The sequence below is a fragment of the Adiantum capillus-veneris genome, chromosome 7, assembly GCF_014529385.1.
Source record: "Adiantum capillus-veneris isolate H3 chromosome 7, ASM1452938v2, whole genome shotgun sequence".
Taxonomy (NCBI): Eukaryota; Viridiplantae; Streptophyta; class Polypodiopsida; order Polypodiales; family Pteridaceae; genus Adiantum; species Adiantum capillus-veneris.
The window spans coordinates 152,601,606-152,609,322 of NC_140937.1; positions in this window are offsets into that span (position 1 = coordinate 152,601,606).

The window sequence follows — 7,717 nt, forward strand, 5'->3', positions numbered from 1 at the left end:
CTCCACAACAGCGAGTAAAAGTACTCAGATTATAGCATATCTTAATAGTGATCCATTTTGCATATTCAGAGTGCTTGAAAGTGTATCTTGATTATCTTAATTGTTTCATGTAGTGACACAAAGGTTCTGAGTGACAAAGGGGGAGACATACATGCTCAACTAGTGAATGCGGCCCTCAATTTCCCATTGTATTTTGCAATAGAAAATCACACAGTTACTGTAGTAGAACTAGATGCAGAATATACACAACCACTAGAAACAGATGTTGCCGACCACAGCTCCACCTACGGGCAAAGCAGAAAACTTGACTCCGCTACTGGTGGGGAGTCAGTTGCACGAGAGGCCGGTGGCATGCATGAAAACTTGACGCTCGCGTGCAGGCTACCCAATTAGCCTCCTTGGCGGCCTGGCGTCATCTCATGGTAGGGTTTGCAGCTGAAATTTCGATCGCTGCAGGGGTTGCAGGAGGTGCAGAAGCCTCTGACCATGCCAGTTATGTGTGCTCCTCTCTCTCTCTCTCTCACACACACACACACACACACAGTCTCGAAGTCAGTGCCACCAGTTTCTCTCTCTCTCTCTCTCTCTCTCTCTCTCTCTCTCTCTCTCTCTCTCTCTCTCTCTCTCTCTCTCTCTCTCTCTCTCTCTATATATATATATATATATATATATATATATATATATATATATATATATATATATATATATATATATATATATATATATAAACTCCCTGAAGGAGCTCGCGCCGGCGTGGACTCCTGCAGAGAGTTTGCAAACAAAGGATTTAGAGAGATCACACTACGTTTCTCTCTCATCGTCGTTTTTAACCTTCTGTATTGTAGACAAAAACAAAAGTAGAGATATCACGCTATGTTTCTCTCCCGTATAGAGAGGGAGGTGTGGAAAAGCAAGGCAAAAAACAATGAGGCGATGGTGGCCATCTTCAGGAGCAATTTGCAACAAGCAATGGTGCATCATTAGAACTGGGAGCCGAGCCATATTGAAGGGTGTGGGGACAGTGAGGCGGATGATGCGGCGTCAGTGTACATTGATGACAATCTGCCAGCGCAGCAATCGAGGATCTCAATATAAGAAAAACTCTCTGTAGAAGGCGCGGGCTCCTTTAGAGAGTTTTTTTATAAAGATATATATATATATATATATATATATATATATATATATATATATATATATATATAGAGAGAGAGAGAGAGAGAGAGAGAGAGAGAGAGCCAATTCATCTCACTGATGAGAAGCCATGAGTGGCGCAGCTCATGCCCGTCCTCCTGACTATGATTATCTGCAGAAAAAGAACGGCGCCCTATAAGCAGGATTGGCCCGAATGCTTAATGACGTTGCAGATCAATTAGTTAATGGAGACAAGGTCGAACACGGCAAGCTCTATAGGGGGAGATGGTGGATGGTTGACTGCGAGCAGCTGCGGTAGGCGGCCTTATATACATGCAAGCTCTGATCCGTGAGCCTGGCATGCTGCATATTGGTGGACCACGTCCACATGCGCACCAGCGAGAGGCTACCGAAACACCCACAAGCCGAGTCAATGTATTGTGCATTGACTTTGGCCGCATGTTGATGTGATGACACTAGAAATTGGGTTGCGTCAAAGCATGATATCATGGCTAACATGCCATCAGTGAGCCAGACATCTCATTCCACACTTGACCATGCACAGCTCGGCCACCCTTCTCCAACAATTTTTTGACCTTGCACATACCCCCAATAATTTATTGTGCCACACCTCAGCCACCTTATCCAATACACCAAAATCTCATTTTTGAAACTAAGCTCTTCTCATATCATTCTTTTCTCCGATTCCCTCCTATGTGCTCTTGTGCACAAATATTGAATGTTATTTTCTCCATTACCCTCACCTCTAGCACCGTCTCAGTGCATACATCGTGATTTGTCGCTCATTGCTCTGCCTGCATTAGGCATAATGCAAAAGAGCGCTATGACTATAAAGTTGGTAAGCAACAAGAAATGTGTGTGTGAAGAGAAAGCAAAGAAAGATAAGGCAAAGATCGGATAGATCTAGTTAGCTCTGTCTCTCGAAGTGCAAAGAATTTTTCTTGGAGATTCTCCAGGTTGGACATTTTGTTGTAAAGACATTCTGTATCTGTTGAAAACATATTTCTTATTGTCCCGGTGATAGTGATATTGTTTCTCTCTTTTTTTTAGAGAGAGAGAGAGAGAGATCTAAGAAGCTTCTCTCACTTAGTAGCATTCTTCCTGGTGGATGGACATGGCATACCTTGGTTTGGCAGGTCCATATGGTCTCCAAAACAATGCGTTGTCAATACAATGCAATTCTTTCCCCCATATTCTAGCTAGCAAGATTTCTATACCACCTCATCAATCTTGAGTAGACAAAAGCTCAAAAGAGATTGAATTTTGCTTCAACCAAATTATGGCCTTCTTGTTGTGAAAGAAGTTGTTCAATTGATGCATGAAGCGGGATATACTATGTGAAATTTGAATGCCACCCTCATATTATGAAGGCCAAAGTTGAGTCCACATACGAAGGCCATAAAGTTGAACCTCTGTGAGATGCTTAGTTAATATCAAGGCTAGTACCTATGAAAAGGTGGATAGCTTAGGATAGAATCATAGTGTTGCTACCCACATTGTTGTGTTATTAATGAAGAAATAAGCAAACAAATATATAGTAAAGGTTTGTAGGCTTTAATGGCTACAAATGTTTACCAATTAATTACTGATTAAACAATGATTGAGAGAAAGAGAGTGAGGCTGATACCATCAGAGACTAGCAATGGTGCTGACATTTATTGTTTGGGTTTGGAGAAATCTCTCTCTATAGAAGAAGTATACATATACTTGAGCAACTCACTTAATAACTTTGCTCGGTTTTGATTTTGCTCGGATAAGTTTGCTCGATGTTTGGTAGAACTCTGTCAAAACAACCAGCCCAATCTGAGTCTGAAAAAGCATGTAAATTTGGTGGCAATGGTCCCCATCTTGGGATAAAACAAGCCAAGATGTAAAGTGCCACTCAAGTAGCAAAAATCATCTTGACAATGTGCCAATGCTTAGACCCTGGGCTACGCATGAATCTGCTGATCTGTGAGACTGCAAACTAAATATCTGGCCTCATGTTGCATACATAAATAAGTCAATCAATGGTAAAGAGTGACATCGACATGATCACCAACATCATGAAGACTCAATTTCAAACTCTTTCCATGGGAATGGCAATAGGTTTGTAATCCTCAAGTCCAAACTTACATAGCAATGTCTCTATGTAACTTGTCTGACACAAGGCAATACCACCATCACACTGCTTAAACTGTATGCCCAAGTAATGATGCAACAGCCCCAAATCTTTCATCTTGAAAGTAGCATTCAAATCAGCCTTAAATTCAACAATATGTCTCTCATTTGGTCCAGTGATCAACAAATCATCCACATAGAGAACCACAATGAGAAGTACATCACCCTCACGCTTTACATACAATATGCTTTTTGTTGGACTGTTACAAAAGCCTCGTTTGACCAAATGAGTGCCAGCCTTCTCATACCAAACACGAGGAGATTGCTTCAACCCATACAAAGCTTTCTTACATTTGCACCCTTTATCCTCTTGTCCTTTCTTGACAAAACCGTGAGGCTACGTTACATAAACTTCCTTAAATATGTCACCATTCAAGAAAGCAGTAACAATATGACTGATGTACATCCCAACCAAAATGAGCTTCCAATGCACATAGAAAACGCACAGTAGTCATACGGCAAGTGGGAGTGAAAGTCTCTTCATAATCTATGCCTTTTTGTTGTGTGTAACCCTTTGCAACAAGTCGAGCCTTATAGCGATCAATCTCACCATCCGCCTTGCGTTTCAACTTGTAAACCCACTTTGTACAAATGGCCTTTTTGCCAGGAGGCAAATCACATAAAGTCCATGTGTCATTTTCTATAAGTGAATCATATTTTAATTGCATGGCAGCCATCCAATTTTTTGGTTTTTGTGCTTTATCAAAAGACAGAGGCTCCTCAACATCACATAAACTAGACACAGCCAAAGCATAACAATCTGATGCATAAGATGCATGGCAAGAACCTGAATGAGTACGACTAGACAAAGGTGAATCCAATTTAGTGTCATGCAAAGTATGCACCAACCATTTAGGCATACCTCTAGCTTGCTCATTCTCAACCCTTTGCTCATCAAGTACATCATGTACATCTGCATAAGCATTAGGATGATCTGTAACTTTTTCAGAAACCCCCATAGGCTGGTATGTCTCATTGGAATTTACATTCAAGCTTCCACCACTAAAAAGAGGCAACAAAGTGTCATATATGTCCCGTGAGCTTACATTACTATCTCTAGTACATGACAACAAGGGCTAAATAGAATCTTTCACAAACACAACATACATTGAGACCAAGATATGCTTTGTTTGCAGATGATACAACCTGTAACCTTTGTTTTGAGCACTATAATCAACAAAAAAACATTTGACATCCTTATCATCCAATTTTTGCGCTACGTTTGTGGCACCAAAGCATATGTCAAACAACCAAAAACACGCATGTGCTCAATAGAAGGCTTCCTATCATGCCATGCTTCATAGAGAGTCATAGACTGCAAAGCTTTTGTAGGACACCTGTTTAGTACATAAGTGGCACACATGATAGCCAAAACAAATGTAGCAAAGCTTGACTTTTGACCATACATCGTGCCATTTTTGTGAGAGAGCTAATTTTCCTCTCAGCAACACCATTTTGCTGAGGTGTATGCGGCACTGTATATTGGTGTTTTATCCCACGACTAGCCAGAAATGCACTAAATTCATGAGACATGTATTCCCCCCCCTCGATCAGAATGGAGGGTGCCCATAGTACATTTCGAGACATTTTCAACCATAGCCAAAAATTGTTTGAAGCACATAAACACTTTGGACTTTGCTTTAAGCGGATATACCCATGCATGCTTGGAGTAATCATTAATGAAAGTCACGAAGTAAAGGTAATTGCCCAAGGACGGAGTTTGCATGGGCCCACAAACAACAATATGCACAAGCTGCAACATGTATGTGGCCCTAACTGAACCATCCTTTGGAAACTTCAAACGCTAAATCTTACCTAAAATACAACCTTCACAAACATGTTTGATAGGTGCTTCAAGAGGCGGCAAAGAAGCAACCATGTCAAATTTTTGCAAACGCAGCAAACTGGCAAAATCCAAATGCCCAAAACGTGCATGCCAAAGTTTTGCATTTGAAATAGCCTTAGAATCCACAACAGCATTTGCAAAAAATTGCCCACACTTGTCATACAAAGTGATCTTATACAACCCACGACATAAAATGCCAGATGCAACAATTTCATCACCAAAATTGAGATCATGTATTACATGTACATCTGTCATCCAAAATTTACTATAAGACCAAGTCTAGCAAGTGCAGATATAGGCAAAAGATTCTTCTTGATCCCATGTACATGCAATGCATCAACAAGTGTGAAAGAACTGCCATTTGCAGCAGTAAGCACAATCTTTCCAACTCCCTGAACCAGATAAGCGGCATCGTTGGCACAAGTAATTGAATTCCCATGAGGGAAAGACTCAAGAAAGGTAAACAAATCACGATGTGAGGTAATGTGCTTTGTAGCACCACTGTCAAAACACCACACATGTGAATCTGTAGCAAACTGACATGAATGCATCATGGACAAAAGGATCATAAGTGCACTCTGCACTAAAAGTCCATTTTGCATAAACATTAGCATCACTGTCTCTTTTCATAGAAGACTCAACAATAGCTGCATTTGTAGTGGAACCAACATTTGTAGTGGAGGGAGCCTCTTTCTTCTTAGCTTCTTTGGCCTTCAACTTAGGACATTGCTTGATCAACAAGTGATCATTAGCTTTATAATAATAGCAACGCATCTTCTTTTTGCTCTTTTTACCAGAATTCTCAGACGAATTGTTGCCAGCAGAAGCATTAGGATCAGGTGATTTACCACTCATAGAAGAACCATGAGAAGTGGTTGCATTGCTATTACCACCTTTTCTTTGAGCAACAATAAAGGCATGTTCAAGTGCACGCTGTCTAGTCCTGTTTTTTTTGGAAAGCGACTTTTGCAATAACAATGTTCATAATGCATCAAACTTGACAACTTTTGGATTTCCTTGGGTGATAAGTCTCCAAGTACTAGCAAAAGTCTGGTAAGAATCTAGCAAAGCATCAATGACAGTCTGCACAAGGGAACTGTCAGAAATGACTTTGCCTGCAGAAATAAGTTGCTCATTGATATCCTTGACAACAACAAAAGGTGTCCATATCATCTTCCTCATGCATAATCTTCGCTCCAGCTCTTTACGCATTAATGCGATTTTTGCCTCGTTGCAACTTGCATAAAAACCAGCCAGAATATCCCAAGCCTATTTTGCAAATTTTGTTGAACAAACATGAGGAGTAATAGTGACCTTCACAGACAACGTATGAGCCTGCACATCTTTTACATCCCAACGAGCTTGCTCAGCCGTAGGCAAAACAGCTCTGGCAGCAACAATCTTGCCACCAAAGACTGTAACATCCTCAACGTCGCCTACATCCTCAGAACCAAGCATATATCAATGCCCTGCACAATATTCCAGACACCCTTTGACACAAGGACATGTTGCATCATGTAAGCCCACACAGGGTAATTGTCCCCATCCAATCTATCCTCTACAGCAAACATCTTAAAGACATTTGTGTTGTTGTCAGCCATGGAAAATGCTGCACCTAACGTGAAAACTGCCCGAAAAGAGGAGAAATGAAGCAGGAACAACACGTGCTATCCATCACAAACCGTAGAAGACTGTAAGGTACCTGTTATGCAGAAAACAACACTGACAAAAAATTTGCACAAAATGACAAAATAGCATGTGCAATACAACCTGTAGTTGAAACGGAGGCCGAAATGAACCCGCATAAAAAATCTGAGCCCAAACCAAAATATATGTCGACCCGTGGATGCTCGCCAAAGCTCACAAAAATTGGAGAAATTGAGAAGACGTGTGTTGAAGCTGCTGGCGACTAAGCCTGGGAGGATGCAACCTTCTCTAATACCAATTGTTGGAATTAGGGTTGTAGGAAAACACACTCAACTTGGAGAAGACGAAGGAAGCTCAAGGCACACAACGGAGAGTGTATTACTTATGTGCAACGTAAAGATGGATAGCCCTAGAGCGATGGGTGTATATACAATGCACGGGGAAAAAAACCTCATAGTGAGGGAAAAAATGCCCCGACGGTCCTAAGTGTTCACTTAGGACACATGTATATGGTTTACCACATGTATATGGTATTTCATTGGCCTATAGCTTGGATAATAAAAAAACACCTATACAAGAATGTCAAGTGAGTAAAGTGCTTCATTTCTTATTACAGTCTGTCAAAAAACACCTATACAAGACTGTCAGGTCAATAAAGTGCTTCATTTCTTATTATATTCTATCGATGATTTATGTTTTTGCTTGTTTTAGAGTTTCACAGTGCTTCCATTGGTTTACTTTACCTACATGTTATTTTCACTGGTATACACTCGTTGTTGATCAACGTTCCCGACGACATTGTATAACAATGCCCACCAAGCAAGACTAGTTTGCCTTGAAGAATCACACCCGAGCTTTTGAATCCAAAACGAAAAGAAGAGGTCCCATCGCCGTCACCTCGTCTACACAAGC